The following is an 18723-nucleotide window of genomic DNA, read 5'->3' on the forward strand; positions in this document are numbered from 1 at the left end:
CTGGTGGATAATGTTAGGCAGGGCCGTGATACAATGTGTTTAACTCTTTGCCAATGTTGTTGATATCATAACACAGAAGTGTTAATGCATATTGACTATGTGGAATAAAGCTATAACAGGAATATAATTGTTAGTTGCAGGTTAGGAGAAATTAAGCAGCAGGTAAGGAGAACTTACATAGCAGGTTAGAAGTTCTTACTCAGAAGGTTAAGATAATTAGGTTAGCAATAAGGTAAGTGTTAGCTAAAATGTTCTCCTAACCTGCTGTGAAAAGTCACTTCCGGTCATAGCTGTACTCCATCTTGTCACAACCGTGTTAATGGTCTCCAGTTTTTTTGCTGGATATATTTTATTGAAAACATATTTCTTCTTTGTGTCTTTTTCATAATATTTAATACAAAATACCTTATTGTTCCGTATCACCTTTTTATGAATGATTAAAACGTATAATGGATCATGCATAAGTTAATTGAATGTTTAGTAGACATCAATTAGAATACCATCAAGGTCTGGAGTCATCAGTCTGGAAGGAGTATAATTGGCAAACATTTCAAATATTTAGTTCTAGCACCGCCAGGGATAAATAGGACTTAAATGAATTTACACATTTGATATTGAGAAACATCTGTTCTATTTAATTGAATGAGTCCTAATATACAATGAATCACTGAGGAAGGGTTTTTCTACAGCTCTGGTGGTGGTTTGTATCACTGTGTCCGCTTAACACAGTAATACACAGCTGTCTTCAGTCTGGTTGGTGTTCCCTTGTAGAAACACTGTACTGCTGGAACTGTCATATCTAGAAGTGATCTTGCTGTTCAGTGAAACTACTGTGGAAGTGCTACTACTGCATGTATAACCAACATACTCCAAACCTTTGCCTTCAGCTTGTCGTATCCATCTAAGACAATAAGACGGTATAGAAAACCCAGAGAATTTGCAGGAGATGCTGAAAGACTCTCCTGGTTTTATAACCACTGGACCAGACTGGACGAGTTCAATATTACAGGAAACACCTTTATGGAGAAACACACATCAATACACATCATTGTCAGTTTTCATCAGAAATTAGAAATGATCAGTTCAGAGTTGTAATAAATGTCCATTTGTATTAACAGAGAGACTCAGCAGCAGAGATGCAGGGAACATGGTTTGTGTTGAAGCTGAACAGGTAGGCACTGCTCTTCTCTACTCTCCAGGACTCAGAGGGCCTCTAAGGACAGACAGACAGCCACTGTTCAAGTTGGGAAAGAACAAGAGAGACATAGAGAGATGGATGGAGGGAGGAGTTATACTGTAGAGGTTGGCATAATGAAGCTCTTAATAAGAAGGTCCACAGTTTGGAACGTGTGATTATATATTATATTATGGAGAAGGTTGGAGCTATATATTGAGCAAACTGTCTAAGTCAAATACAATTGTCAAATATACCAATGTAGTATAAACTAAATGAATCATTCCATGGGGCGTTTTGACTTTATATTATTACAGTAACAAGGTTAATATCACCATTGCTCCAACTGTTTAAGGGATGAGTGAGTTTTGTACAGTACATGTCTGGCCCTGGTTTGTATCACTGAGTCTCTGGCACAATAATACACAGCTGTGTCTTCAGCCTCCAGGTTCTGCCCTGTTATAGTCCATATTTTGTTAACCTGTTGAGGACAAGGGGGTGCTGTTTTCACTTTTGGAGAAAATCGTATGATATTTAAACGGCCTCGTACTCAATTCTTGCTCGTACAATATGCATATTATTATTACTATTGGATAGAAAACAGTCTCTAGTTTCTAAAAGCGTTTGAATTATTTCTCTAAGTGAAACAGAACTCTTTTTACAGACATTTTCCTATCCGGAAGTGAGATTTCCAAATGCGAAGTCTCTCTTTAAGACCTTGTCTATAAAAGTGAGTTTATAGGTGTATGACGTGTTTCTACAGTCATGGGTGTCATGCGGAAGTGAGAGCAGAAATCAGTTGATTATCTCGTTCAGGGGTTGTATACAACATCTTGGAGTGAGAAGTGCGCACTTTAATTTTTTTTGGAAGGCGCGAAGTTGGATCTGTACTCGGCTCATGGAAGAACCTTTTTAAAGGTGAATATGATCTCTGGCTTCGATTTTCTTTGATACATGTCACAATATCATCCTAAAGTATGTTTTTTCAATATAGTTTAATTATATTATTGAAATTTATTCTGGACTTTAGACGTGATGCGACGCAAGAATTGGTTCAAGAATGAGAGGTTAGCATCGCACGGCAAGTGGGCTTGCTAATTCAAGAGGGAAATTGTTCGTTCTGGATCGAAATAAAGACGTTTCTGAACAAAGGACCCCTTGGAGAACATTCTGATGGAAAATCAACAAAGATAAGTACCCAATTTGGGATGCTTTTTCATATATCTGTCGAACTGTGCTAACGCTACCGTTTGACTAGAATCAATGTTGCTGTGTGCTAGCTATTGTAGTAAGCTAATATAACGATATATTGTGTTTTCGCTGTAAAACACTTCAACAATCGGAAATATTGTCTGTATTCACAAGATATTTGTCTTTCATTAGCTATCCACCATATATTTGTCTGAAATGTTTTATGATGAGTAATTAGGTAGTTGACGTTGGTGTCTGTATTTTCTATGGCTACTCCCGTGCGATTTCTGACTGTAGCTATGATGGTAGCAGTAATGTAAAACTGATTTATAGCTAAAATATGCAATTTTTTTGAACAAAACATAGATTTATTGTGTAACATGTTATAGGACTGTCATCTGAGGTAGTTTTTTCTAGGTTATTTAGGTTGGTTCTAGGTTAGTTAGGTTGGCTTGTGCATGCTACCTGCAGCCTACTTGTGCTGTGAAAAATGTCTGTCTGTCTTTTTTTATTTGGTGGTGACCTAACATAAATATATGTGGTGTTTTCTCTGTAAAACATTTAAAAAATCGGACATGTTGGCTGGATTGACAAGATGTTTATCTTTCAAATGCTGTATTGGACTTGTTAATGTGTGAAAGTTAAATATTTCAACGATTTTTTTTTTTGAATTTGCCGCTCTGCCTTTTCAATGGAATGTGGGAGGAGTGCCGCTAGCGGCACCCCTGGCCTAAACAGGTTTTAACCTCTCTAGGGTATGTGGGACGGTAGCGTCCCACCTCGTCCACAGCCAGTGAAACTGCAGGGCGCCAAATTCAAAACAACAGAAATCCCCTAATTAAAATTCCTCAAACATACAAGTATTTTAACACCATTTTAAAGATACACTTGTTGTAAATCCAGACACAGTGTCCGATTTCAAAAAGGTTTTACGACGAAAGCACACCAAACGATTATGTTAGGTCAGAGCCAAGTCACAGAAAAACACAGCCATTTTTCCAGCCAAAGAGAGGAGTGAAATGAAAGCAGAAATAGAGATAAAATTAATCACTAACCTTTGATGATCTTCATCAGATGACACTCATAGGACTTTATGTTACACAATACATGTATGTTTTGTTCGGTAAAGTTCATATTTATATAAAACAATCTTAGTTTAGGCGGGGCGCTACTGTCTCACTTGGCAAAAAGCCAGAGAAAATGCAGAGCACCAAATTCTAATTAATTACTATAAAAATCTAACTTTCATTAAATCACACATGAAAGATACCAAATTAAAGCTACACTGGTTGTGAATCCAGCCAACATGTCAGAATTCAAATAGGCTTTTCGGCGAAAGCAAACGATGCTATTATCTGAGGATAGCACCATAGTAACAAAGAGAGAGAAGCATATTTCAACCCTGCAGGCGTGACACAAAATGCAGAAATAAAAATATAATTCATGCCTTACCTTTGACGAGATTCTGTTGTTGGCACTCCAATATGTCCCATAAACATCACAAATGGTCCTTTTGTTCGATTAATTCCGTCGATATCCAAAATGTCCATTTATTTGGCGCGTTTGATCCAGAAAAACACCGGTTCCAACTTGTGAAACGTGACTACAAAATATCTCAAAGGTTACCTGTAAACTTTGCCAAAACATTTCAAACTACTTTTGTAATACAACTTTAGGTATTTTTAACGTAAATAATCGATAAAATTGAAGACGGGATGATCTGTGTTCAATACAGGATTAAAACAAACTGTAACTAGCTTTCTGGTCACGCACTTCAAGTGACCCTCGTTCAAGATGTCCGTACTTCTTCATTACACAAAGGAAAAAACCTCAAACAATTTCTAAAGACTGTTGACATCCAGTGGAAGCGGTAGGAACTGCAAGAAGGTCCCTTAGAAATCTTGATTCCCAATGAAAACCCATTGAAAAGAGAGTGACCTCAAAAACAAAAGTCTGAATGGTTTATTCTCGGGGGTTCGCCTGCTAAATAAGTTATGTTATACTCACAGACATGATTCAAACAGTTTTAGAAACATGTGTTTTGAGTGTTTTCTATCCAACATGAGTGTTTTCTATCCAAATCTACTAATAATATGCATATCTTATCTTCTGGGGATGAGTAGCTGGCAGTTTAATTTGGGCATGCTTTTCATCCAAAATTTCGAATGCTGCCCCCTACCCTAGAGAAGTTAACTTCTTGGCGCACAGATCCATTTAGCGGGATCATTTTCGTCAACATCCCCTGAATTGCAGAGCGCCAAATTAAAATGAAATTACAAAAAATATTTAATTATCATGAAATCACAAGTGCAATATACCAAAACACAGCTTAGCTTGTTGTTAACTTCTTGGGACTATAGGGGGTGCTGTTACGCATTAGCATATTTAGGTCTCCAAATTAAACTGCCTCGTGCTAAATTCTTGATCGTACAATATGCATATTATTGTTATTATTGGATAGAAAACACTTTCTAGTTTCTATAGAAGTTGGAATTTTGTCTCTGAGTGGTACAGAACAATATCTACAGCACTTTTCATGACAGGGGTCAGATTTCAGAAATTTTTACCCCTGATCTGGAGTCTGTTTTTAAGGCGACAGTGAATGCTATGAAGAAACCGACACTGCCTACGTCTTCCTCTGGGTGTCTGTACGTCATCACGTTTTGAATGGAATCGATTGCACAATCACAGTCATTATAAAAGAACAAAATGTATAGGGACCTCCCTTTCTCGTCGCGCGCCTGAAGCGTGAAGGACATCGGACTTGCCTCATTCCAAATCGTTGTTTAACTAGTTATATTTCTCCGGTCATGTTTTCAGTCGTTATAGTTGTTAAAAACATCATAATGTAGTTAATTTGAACCGTTTTATAGCAATTTATATCCGTTTAGTGCGATTCTGAGGAATTTCTTTGTCGTGCACTTTTTAGCTTTGGAAACGTTTCGGGGTGTCGGTCGTTGGTGGTGGACATTTCGAAGGACAGAGGACATCTATCGACCAAAAGACGTTTATAACATAGAAAGGATACATTGCCCAAGAATCTGATGGAAGAACAGCTCAAAGTAAGCAATATTTAATATGATAAATCGTTGTTCTGTCGAAATATTTTAAACGCATATTTCGCCATTTTGTTTGGTATAGCTTCACTTGGCGAACCCTGTATTGAAAAGTAAGGATAATTTTAAAAATGTAAATCAGCGGTTGCATTAAGAACTAATTTGTCTTTCGATTCCTGTCAACCCTGTATTTTTTAGTCAAGTATATGATTAGCTTTCGATTAAACTAGATCACTCTGAAAGCTGACGTTCCTCATTTTGAGGCTTGAGTGTTGACTATTTCCATTGTATAACCACGGTTTTGTATGGCTAAATATGCACCTTTTCGAACAAACTGTATATGTATGTTGTAAAATGATGTTACAGGAGTGTCATCGGAAGAATTCTGAGAAGGTTAGTGAAAAAATTAATATATTTTGGCGGTGATTACGTTATAGCGCTCTTTGGCTGGAATCGATGCTCTGGTAACGTTTTCACATGTGGTATGCTAACTTATCGATTTATTGTGTTTTCGCTGTAAAACGCTTAGAAAATCTGAAATATTGTCTGGAATCACAAGATCTGGGTCTTTCCATTGCTATGCTTTGTCTATTCTTATGAAATGTTTTATTAAGAGTAAATTGGTCATACACGTTGCTCTCTATAGTAATTCTAGTCGTCTTGTGATGGTAGGTGCAATTGTAAACTGTGATTTCTACCTGAAATATGCACTTTTTTCTAACAAAACCTATCCTGTACCATAAATATGTTATCAGACTGTCATCTGATGGGGTTTTTTATAGGTTATTGGCTATCAATATCTTAGTTTAGCCGAATTGGTGATAGCACCTGAAGGAGTAAGAAACTGATGGAGTTAGAAAAGTGGTGTATTTTGCTAACGTGTTTAGCTAATAGATTTACATATTTTGTCTTCCCTGTAAAACATTTTAAAAATCTGAAATGGTGGCTTTATTCACAAGATCTGTATCTTTCATCTGGTGTCTTGGACTTGTGATTTAATGATATTTAGATGCTACTATCTACTTGTGAAGCTATGCTAGCTATGCTAATCAGTGTGTGGGGGGATGGGGGGTGATCCCGGACCCGGGGTAGAGGCTCGTTAGAGGTTAATCCACCTGGTGTGTCAGATTTTGAAAAGCATCTTTATGGCGAAAGCAAACCAAACAGCTAGCAGTAAAGTAGCTTGGTCACGAAAGTCAGAAAAGCAATAAAATGAATCGCTTACCTTTGATGATCTTCGGGTGTTTGCACTCACGAGACTCCCAGTTACACAATAAATGTTTGTTTTGTTCGATAAAGATGATTTTTATATCCATAAACCTCCATTTGGTTGGCGCGTTTTGTTGAGTAATCCACAGGCTCGTGCAGGTCATGACGGGCAGATGAAAATACCAAATAGTATTCGTAAAGTTCGTAGGAACATGTCAAACGTTTTTTATAATCAATCCTCAGGTTGATTTCAACATAAATAATCGATAATATTTCAACCGGACCGTAAACTATTCAATACAGGAGCGAAAGAAAATGTCGAGCTACCACTGTCACGCGCATGAACTAATCGAAGGGCATCTGGCAGTCCACTGACGCAATGTGATAAATCTCACAAATTTTTCTGAATAAAAGCATGAAACTATGTCTAAAGACTGTTCACACCCTGTGGAAGCCATAGGAAAAGGAATCTGGTTGATATCCCTTTAAATGGAGGAAAGGCAGGCAATGGAACAGGGATTTTTCAAAATAAGAGGCACTTCCTGGTTGGATCTCCTCAGGTTTTCGCCTGCAAAATCAGTTCTGTTATACTCACAGACAATATTTAGACAGTTTTGGAAACGTTAAAGTGTTTTCTATCCTAATCTGCCAATTATATGCATATTCTAACATCTGGGCCTGAGAAATAGGCCGTTTACTTTGGGGACGTTATTTTTCCAAACATAAAAATACTGCCCCCTAGCTTCAAGAGGTTTTAACCGATATATGATACTTGTATGTACCTAAATATTGAATATCCATAATTTTTATGATTATTTATTTGAATAGCGCGCCCTCCATTTTCACCGGAAGTTGCCGACAGGTGTCCCGCTGGCGGGACGCCTAGCAGTAAGATGTTTTAACTTTCCACCTTCTCCACTACTGTTTTCGTCAATGTGGATGGGGGGGGGGGGGGGTGCTCCCTCTGCTGTTTCCTGTAGTCCACGATCATCTTCTTTGTTTTGTTGACGTTGAGTGAGAGGTTATTTTCCTGACACCACACTCCAAAGGCCCTCACCTCCTCCCTGTAGGCCGTCTCGTCGTTGTTGGTAATCAGGCCTACCACTGTAGTGTCGTCTGCAAACTTGGTGATTGAGTTGGAAGCGTGGACGGCCACGCAGTCATGGGTGAACAGGGAGTACAGGAGAGGGCTGAGAACACACCCTTCTGGGACCCCAGTGTTGAGGATCAGCGGGGTGGAGATGTTGTTTCCTACCTTCACCACCTGGGGGCAGCACGTCAGAAAGTCCAGAGAAGTAATATATGCATAAGAAAGAGGCAGGTATAAATTAACTGCTAAAATAATGGAACATGGTCCTCCCGAGTGGTGCAGCGGTCTAAGGCACTGCATCGCAGTGCTTGAGGCATCACTACAGACCCGGGTTCGATCCCGAGAGTCCCATAGTGCTGTGCACAATTGGTCCGGGTTAGGGGAGGGTTTGGCCAGGGGGGCTTTACTTGGCTCATCGTATTCTAGAGACTCCTTGTGGCGTGCCGAGTGCCTGCAGGCTGACTTCGATCGTCCTCAGACACATTGGGGCTTCCGTGTTAAGGAGTGAGGTTTGCATGGTCATGCTTCGGAGGATGCATGACTCGACCTTCACCTCTCCCGATCCCGTTGGGGAGTTGCAGCTATGAGACAAGACTGAAATATGGAGAAATAGATGTTAAAATACAACAACTAAATTATAATAATGGAACACATTTTTCTGAAGTTTTAGCAAATTATGTGATAATTTGACAGTTTTGACATTACACTTCTAGGAGATGGTTAAAAAAGGCCTCAGTTATGGGACACAAATGACATGGATATTTTCTTGCGTTGTTGGTAATCCTAATATGTTGAAAAAATAAATAACAATGATGATCATTGTAAAATGTATTTCCATGGTTGTGCTTGTGAACATTGACCTTCTAAAACATTCATCGGAGGGTCTGAATGGGGAAGTGGTTTTTGTATAGCTCTCTCACCACCCTCTCTCACTTTGTGTTTCGGGCTGAGTCATCACTTTTCAGGCTGGGTGTTCTCATGTTCTCATGCATTTTAACTACTTTGCAGATATGAAACAGACAGTCATAATATCAGTCAAAAATATAAAAATATAAAATGTATAAGACATTGTTGGCAGAATAGATGGATGCAGTTCAATGCATGATTAATGTAATTAACCTATCATGTTGTAAATTATAGCTGGCCTGGTGCATTGTTTGCTGCCTCCACCCATTCGGGATGTACTGTTTCAGTTTCAATTATTCAAAATTTGGGAAAAAACTGATGACTGTAAGTAAGGAATGTCAATACAATCAACCTAGCAAGGCAGGGATCGCAAGTCAGTCATAACATGGCTAATAGGCTAGCGCATGTGTCACACAAGGCCTGCGGGCCAAATAGGATACACAAGCGAGTATGAATGAGATAATAGTTGAGTCATCTACTACAGCCTGATGCGCTTGCATCAGTGAATTCTACTTTAATTGCGCTGCTTTCGAGTATCCGGGTAACTCAGAGGGAAAGTATACAGACACATGCCAAAGTATTAGCTAGGCTACTAAAATGTTGCAGTCAGTTTTTAAAGCTTGACAATGAATAACGAAAAAACAAAACCTGCAAAAAAACACAATGCAAAGGAGAAACATGTAGACCTATTACAGCAACATTTGAGCAATATGCTGACTACTCAACTACAATACATTTTGAGTGCACCATACAGCAACGCTGCATTAAACCGCACCGGTGATCCACGCAGTGCACATGTTTTTAAAAATGTTTTATGTTTAAGTGTGCACATCTGCAAGCATAGCAGCAATGACTGGACAAATATTATTTATCTATTTTGTTTTAATGTTAAAATGCTATATACATCATCATATGTCCATAAGTGGACAGTATAAAAATACATGTTTTCAGTTAAAACAATGGCCATTTTGGGTCGCAGTTGCACGTGTTTTTGTAAAAACAAATAGGCTATACCTGCCCTCAAATTATTTATTTTTTCAATATGTCCCGTGCTCTGATTGAGTTTGACACCTCTATGCTAGCGTATCTAGCTATTTATTTAGCAAGCTAAAATCATGGAGCCTAAAATTTACTAGTTAGCTTCTGGAGGATGTCATGTCATTGGAGGAGTGGATGAGTGAACAACTATTTCTTTCTTCGTTTTTCGGTGGCTACAACTTGAGCTGCAGGTGTCATTTGGTTAGCTAGAAAGACATGTTAATCACTTTGCTAGCTAGCTAGCTATGCTGAACTCTAACTACTGTTATCCACAGTTAACATATCTCTTAGTTGTCAATTAAATGTGAATGATGGCAGGCCCATGTGGCAAATTGCTCATTTGCATATAGACCTCCTCTAGCTTTGATTGGCTATGGAGCACTCCGGTCCTGGACAGGACAGAGGTTTTTATTCGGTTTTATTTACTGCAGTGTCTATTAATTGTCCTAATGTAAGGCTGCATTCCCACTCTATATTGATATAGAATTTTCACAAATGCCTTACTATACGTAATTCCCAAACATTATATGAATTTATGAAAACGTGAAAATGACCATATCTAAGTGCTTGCTTGTCAGAAAAAAAAGGTGTCATATTCTTCCTGGTGTTGTATATGAACATATTTTTATAAGATTTAATGTTTCTAAAGCACTGTCAGTTCCACTTTAAGGCGGTATACAACTAAGAACGGAAGTGACTTTTTCTTTACAGGTTTGGATAATTTACACAGCATGTTAGAAGAATTGGGTTAGGAAAAGGTTCAGGTTTAGCTAAAGTGCTCTCCTAACCTGCTACGAAAAGTAACTTCCAGTCATAGCTATGCTATCTAGTCACAACCATGTTAATGGTCTCCAGTTTTTTTGTTGTACATACAGTGCCTTTGGAAAGTATTCAGACCCCCTTGACTGTTTCCACATTTTGTTACGTTACAGCCTTATTCTAAAATGGATTAAGTAGAAACATTTCCTCAGCAATCTACACACAATACCCCATAATGACAAAGCGAAAACAGTTGTTTGACATTTTTACAGATGTTTTAAAAATAAAAAACAGAAATACCTTATTTACATAAGTATTCAGACCCTTTGGTACGAGATTCGAAATGGAGCTCCGGTGTATCCTGTTTAAATTGATCATCCTTAAGATGTTTCTACAACTTTATTGGAGTCCACCTGTGGGAAATTAAATTGATTGATTATGATTTGGAAAGTCAAACATCTGTCTATATAAGGTCCCACAGGAAACAGTGCATGTCAGAGCAAAAACCATGACGCCATGACGTCAAAGGAATTGTCCGTAGTGCACCAAGACAGGATTCCTTCGAGGCACAGATCTGGAGAAGGGTACCAACACATTTCTGCAGCATTGAAGGTCCCCAAGAACACAGTGGCCTCCATCATTCTTAAATGGAAGAAGTTTTGAACCACCAAGACTCTTCCTAGAGCTGGCCGCCCGGCCAAACTGAGCAATTGGGGGAGAAAGGCCTTGGTCAGGAGGTTACCAAGAACTCGATGGTCACTCTGACAGAGCTCTAGAGTTAATCTGTGGAGATGGAAGAAACATCCAGAAACACAAACATCTCCACAGCACTCCACCAATCAGGCATTTATGGTGGCCAGACGGAAGCCACTTCTCAGTAAAAGGCACATGACAGCCTGCTTGGAGTTTGCCAAAAGGCACCTAAAGACTCTCAGACCATGAGAAACAAGATTGAACTCTTTGGCCTGAATCACTGCCAAAGGTGTTTCAACAAAGTACTGAGTAAAGGGTCTGAATACTTATGTAAATGTGATATTTCCGTTTTTTAATTGTAATACATTTGCAAAAATGTCTATAAACCTGTTTTTGCTCTGTCATTGTGGGGTATTGTGTGATTGAGAAAAAAAAACAATTTAATCAATTTTAGAGTAAGGCTGTAACGTAACAAAATGTGAAAATGTCAAGGGGTCTGAATACTTTCCAAAGGCACTGTATTTATATATATTTATTTAAGATAGAAGTGGCAGGTAATGAAATTGAGTTAATAACAAACTAACATCAATGTTTAGCCATTCCTCATAAACAACAGTTGATAAAGGGGGCAAACCAAGAAAAAGTTAAGTATATATGAACCCTGAGGGATCTGGATTTATATCATGATGTCATGGGGGAGGGGCTGATGAATGAGGTCAGAGGTCAATTTATGAGTCATCAGTAGGGCCAAGAGTTTATTTAACCTTTAGTTTTGACAGGGAGTCATGTTGAGATCAAGGTCTCTTTTTCAAATGAGCCCTATAAATAGAAAATATACTAATTTGAATATGAAAAAAAAACCTGGGTCCTGAGTCTGTCATGGGCTGGACAGACTCTATTCATCAGACATATGGACTGACTTGACAATTGTAGGAACTGTGGGGAGCCTTGGTGGATGATAAAAAACCTTCATCATGATTTAAATGGCAGATTAGACATCTTAAACACAGCTTAATGCAATTCTCCCTCTCTTTTCTACACCTCTCCTCAGGGAAATGTGTACTTTGTATTAATGTACAAGTAGCTCTCAGGGGAATATTACATTTCAGTAGACATTACTCTGCTGTACTGATCCTCTACTGCCCTCTGTTGACTCTGCAGCCAGTTAGATTCTCTGAGGGGTTTTTGTACAGATCCTCTACTCACTCACACCACTGTGTCTCTCGTGCACAGTAATACACAGCAGAGTCCTCTGCTCTCAGACCAGACAGCTTCAGAGTCATCATGCTGTTGGAATTGTCTTTAGTTGTTTCCATACGTCCTTCAAAGCTTTTAGCATGGTTACCTAGGCCTAATCCGGAGTTACCCATCCATTCCAATGCTTTCCCAGCAGGTTGTCTAAACCAATGTGTGTTGTAGCTAATAAAGGTTTACCCAGATCCCTTACAGGAGAGACTGAGAGTTTCTCCAGGATTTTTCCGGACTGAACTGGAGGGAATGGATTCCAGACTCTGGCCATTGAAACCTGAAGGAAAGCAGGATAAGATATTAAAAAATCTAATTGTCCATGTTCACTAATTTCACCAAGAACAGCTGATTTAAGTACTGCAGAACTCACAGGGCAGACAGAGAGAGAGCAGCAGAAGGTCGTTTTACGGTCATACTGAGGGTGGAGAGACAACAAGTCAGCAGCAGAACATAAGTATATATGAACTCTGAGGGATCTGGATTTACATCATGATGTCATGGAGGAGGGGCTGATAAATGAGATCAGATGTCAATTTATGGCTCGTCAGTAGTGCCAGGAGTTGTACCACATGACAAGACCAGCAAAAAACATTGTTTTTCCTAATCAGGTCACTTAATCAGAAAAACCTACAGGCCCTACTCACCACACACATAACTGACTCAAGGACTGGAGGAACTGTGGGGAACATGATGATTTTCTAAATATTGATCATCTTCATAATAATTATTTTAATTGTGTATTCATTGAAATGGTATATACTGTATAGACATCCATTTGTCAAGGAAATAATTAACATGTATTGAATAGTACATACATAAAGGCCACGATTGACAAGAATAGTAGACTAGTATTCACAGGACATGTTTTCAATGGGGCAGTAATTAATCATTCCAAAAAAAAAGTATGTTTTACATTTATACAGCAGAGCCCTCTGCTCTCAGAACATACAGCTTCAGATACACCAGGCCAGGGCAAAGGCCGGCCTGATTCAATATGGCCCGCAGAATCATGCTCAGACCACATAAAGAATTTGCGATAGTAAAGTTTTGAAAAAAACGGATTTGTTATTCAAATTAAAAGCCCAATGAATACTCGCCTTTGTGTAGTGATCTAACTCCCACCGCTTGTGGGACATTTATTTTGAAGGCACGTATAAATAACAACTACACGAGGACAGACAGTGACTGACAGGCTGACACACACGTCACAGTTACAAATAGTAGCTAGATAGAAATTGTGAAAAAATATGTTTTTCAAAGATATCAAAGAAAATGAAAGTCGACAATGAATGTAGGGTGTTCCATCAAGAGTGGACGTCTAAATATGTCTTTATTAAGGTATCAGGGAAAGCTGTGTGCTTAGTGTGCAAGAGAGCATCGCTGTCTTGAAAGACTACAACTTGTCCTGATACTTCCAGACGAAGCATGTAGAGAAATATAGGAATATGTTTTCTGAGCAGAGGGCAAGTGCATCGAAAGAGTTGCATTCTCAGTTGCAAAAGCAGCAAGGACTTTTCACAAAACTGCACTCAGCAAACGGAATTGCAAGAGCTAGCTATGTACTGTCTGACAAAATTGCTAAACAAGGCAAGCCATTCTGGGGTGGCAGGTAGCCTAGTGGTTACAACGTTGGGCCAGTAACCGAAAGGTTGGCTGACAAGGTAAAGCTGACAAGGTAAAAATCTGTTATGCCCCTGAACAATGACGGCCTAGGAACCCACTGTTCCTATGCCCTCATTGTAAATAAGAATTTGTTCTTAACTGACTTGCCTGGTAAAATAAAATAAATTCACTGAGGGTGAATTCTTTAAAGAATGTTTAATTGACTCTGCAGCAATACTTTGCCACGACAATAAAGAGCTGTTTGAAAATGTTTCCCTGTCAAGACGAATAGTGACACGGTGTGTTGAGGACATCGCAGAGAATATGGCACAACAGTTGAAAGACAAGGTAAAGGATTTCACCTTTTTCTCCTTGCCCTGGATGAGAGCAGTGACTGACCTGCAACATGCGCTTATCGATCTTCAGTCTGATGCAGTGATTGGAGAACTATTCAAAACAATGTCACTGACGAGGTTCTATTCATCTCTCGATGAACAAAACTTTCCAAAGATTAGGAGTCATGCTCAGAAGATGTTTGTACTGTGTGGGTCAACCTATGTATGTGAATAGACATTTTCAGTGATGAAATATAACAATTCAAGGCACAGATCATCTCATACTGACTCTCACCTCTCAGCAATCCTGCGCATAGCGAGGTCAGAAACTATACCTGACTTCACTGCACTAGTCAATGCCCATCAGATACTTCTCCTCACACTGATTGAGTAGTTTAAATGTAATGTTGAGCTCTCTATCTTTCTGGTGTTTTTGTGATTTACAGTAGATATATCTGTCAACACAATCATACACATGATGTATAATCCTGTAATATGATTCTGGCCCGCGATGGCAAAAATATATTCTAATGTGGCCCTCCATGGAAAATAATTTGCCAGGCCTGAGTTACACCATGCTGTTAGAATTATCTCTGGTGACTTCTATCCGTCCTTCAACACTTTTTGCATATGCAGTTCCACTACTAGTCCATATAATTAATATCCATTCAAGTGATCTTCCTGCAGGTTGATGTATCCAGGCCATTTGGTAGCTACTAAATGTAAAGCCAGATCCCTTACTGGAGAGGCTGAGAGGTTCTGCAGGCTTTTTCAGGACTGGACTGGAGGGAATTTCCTCCAGACTCTGACCATACACCCCTAATAGAGAAAAGAGAATGAAGACAATAGATCAAAATATGTTAACTCAATGGATATTATAATTATCTCTATACGTAAAATACTTTGTTCCAATAAATTGCTAGATTATTGAGTACATACTACAGAGGCCCAGCAAGACCAGGAGGAGGTGTGGTTTGCCTCTCATCTTTTCAGGATGGAAGACAATTCACACATGGTAGGAAACATCATATAAGTACACAGACTTGAGGGACAGAATTTGCATGACATCCATAGTTGGGTGGTAGCATGTCACATGCATATAAAATATCAAGGCAATCAATTCTAAGACAAAGCCAGACATCAGTGATCACTGTCAATCAGCAAACATTTTCTGTGTTGTTTACACAGTAAAGTAAATGTTTTTTTTTGTCACGTCTCTCATTCGAACAGTGTTTCATGTATTAAGAAGAGTCATGAAATAGTTGACATTAAATCATATTACATTTTGATATTTCTCACAACAATATCACAAATGGCCCTTGTAAGAAATTGTGGTATGTTGTGTCATACGTTTTAGGCATAGTTTTGAATCTGGCCTACTGCCCTTTGACACAACCTCTATCTTTCATTACATTACCTCTCTCTCTATCTGTTCAATAAAGTCAGAAAATACCTTACAAATATAGATTTTTAAAACAACACATAAAACAAGATAACTAAAAAAGAAGAAGGAATAATTCCCATCCTGAAGTACCCTGAAATGTATTCCCATTGCTTCAATGTCATATGGTCAGCAAATATCACCAAACTACTTCACTTAGATGGCGAAACTTCACTCGATAACTTTTTCAATTCACAATTTGTCTTTTTAACCCACATCTGCAATACATCATTGTTGTGTGTTGTTTTTAAACATGTTACTGCACTTTCACAATGATATATTCATCCTTTTTAGGGTTAATGAAGATAATATATCAGGGAGGGCAGGTGCATCCTGGGGCAGAAGTTATGCTTGGGTAGCTTTGAACTACTGTGCCCAACACTCATTTTGATAGACACACCTGATAAAAACACATTCTTAAACTCTCTCCCCTATAAACAATTATAATGAAGACATACTAAAGTATTTAGGGGGAGTATCCCAGGACAGATATGAGAAACCACATAGAGCAATTTATTATTTTAGTTAAGGACTCATTGTTCAATGCAATTCTTGATAAGTGTGTTATATTTATTACCAACACAAACCATGAATATGGTCTGTCAATAACATTGTGTGTGATGAGTAGCAGTGAATGACTGAAAATATAAAATAATACAATTAATACAACTGTTGACAAACCAATAATTAAAATTAAATGATTTGATCCATCTCACCATTTAATCAAATTCAAATTGTGTTCATGTGGTTGATGCAAAACAGCTTTTTCTCCTCAGCTGAAACAAGGTAGTGAGAATAAGATCATGAAAGAGTATAGGAACAGTTCCTGCAGTCCCTGGTCTACTTAACTACTTTAACTGTCTATCTGAATCATCAGAGATGCTAAACTGGGACCCTGAAACACCCAGGTGACAGACTGGAGTTCACCAAGCGTGGTGCCACACAGCTGTGAGGGTCACAGAGGGGAAGAGAGAGGGGTGGGGTGTGTGAGAGAAACAGACACCACTGAGAAAAGGAGAGCAGGGCCGGTGTGGAACAGAATGGATTTTCAAGCATAAATCTTATGGAATGGATGCATTAATAGTTACTTCTCAAACAGTTTGACCAAAAATTATGGAAAATATGGTGGTTCTGTGTGACTTAAAACATAATAATTATGACAAAAGTAACTGTAAATTTGTTTATTCCATACTCTAAGTATGTGTTTATTATTAAATAGTCCGTTTATATTGATATATTCAGTCAATTTGGTCAGAATCTGTGACTATTTGGCTTCGTGTACAAAATGACATTAAAGTTTCAATATCTCAGGCCCATAAAGTAAAATTCTTACTACGTAAAGTTCTCCTGGTTCAGTTTTCTCAGAGGGTCTACGTCATCAGAGAATGGTCCTTGGTGGTGCTATGGGCCACAACTGCATTTTCATCCTTTCTGTATATTTGCATGTCTTAAAGCATAAGAACTGTTTGAAAAGTAACAGTAACAGATCGACTGCTCTGTCCATAATAGGTCCTGAGACAGGATAGACTGGGCATTAAGTTTAGCATGTTCAACATTCATTGGTTCTACTTACAGTGGTTCCTCCTTTAAAAGTTGTGTCATACTTGCGGCACACCTTGTGTGCTGCCGCAGCATTCTGTGGCACATAATTTAATTCATTTAAAGTTATTGCTAATTTTACCACCAGAGGGCACCTTTGAGATTCTAAATTGTTTGCCTGCATTAGACAACTTTGTTACAATATTTCTGTAAATCAGGGCATATTATAGTGTTTCTATTCAGAGAAAAACAAAAAACAAAACCCTCAGGGTTTCTATGGCGCTGTACAACGTGACGGTCGGGAACAGGCTACAGGATCGGAGGATTCTAAATTGTTTGCCTTCATTAGAAAACTTTGTTACAATATTTCTGTAAATCAGGGCATGAGTTTTGTGTCAAAATGTCAATACCTCCTGTAAATAAAGCCATATGTCTGGACAACGTGATAACCATGATTGTTATATCTTAAATGTCAGGATAGGGTGCTACACTGTATATTTATATGGACAGGCATGTCCGAAATCAAACATGAATTTCATTCAACAATTTGGCTAAAAAACAGCACAGTAGGAATCAGTATGAAATCAGAAACATAGTACACAATAGTACAATAGCAACCAATAGTGGAATGGAGAAAATTAAGATGAAAATATGAACATTTAATTTCATAGCAGTGAAATGATCTCTCGTATGGCTCCAGAGTGAAGTCAATGTTTACACAGTACAATCCTGTCAACCCTCATGTCCATGGAGGTGTTTTAGTATTGATGTTCATCACTGTGGCCACTCCCGTACACAGTGACTCACTCCATTACAAAAACCCATGTCACAAACAGCCACAGAATCCTCTCAGTAAAACTCACTGAAACCTCCTATGTCTCCATGTGGACCATCTCTTTTTCAATCCTGTGTCATTTACAACAACAATTGAAGTTCAATTCAAGCAAATTTTTAGATCACAGTGTACAGAAAAAAGTTGTTCCCCAGTGTATGTCTGTTTTTAATGATGATATTTCTTTCTCTGAAGTAGGCCTAAAGAGTAAAGAGTATGGACATTTGTTTGAGTTGATAATGTGTATAAATGTACCAGCACGTTTAGGTTAGCTGCCTATAGACAATCAGAATGTATATGTCTGTGTTCCTTAGGTGTCAGCACTCTTACACACTGTGCTTGGTAGAGGTGGTAGCTTTTTGTCATGGACTGTATCATTGTGACCCTCTATATGGCACAGTGGTTTAACCCTGTACAAAAACCTCCCCACCACTCTGTGCAGGGCCAAAGATGGAATAAACACAGCAACCATAACATGATCTATTGATTTTGATCTCATGAACAGTATGTCAAATTATGTTTTACTACGTATTATTAACTCTTGATTAGTTTGGGCTTTCAGCTTTTGCTCTGTCAGGCATTTTAACCATAACAATGATCAAAGCACCTT

This window comes from Salvelinus fontinalis, chromosome 34 (genome assembly GCF_029448725.1).
Source record: "Salvelinus fontinalis isolate EN_2023a chromosome 34, ASM2944872v1, whole genome shotgun sequence".
Lineage (NCBI taxonomy): Eukaryota > Metazoa > Chordata > Actinopteri > Salmoniformes > Salmonidae > Salvelinus > Salvelinus fontinalis.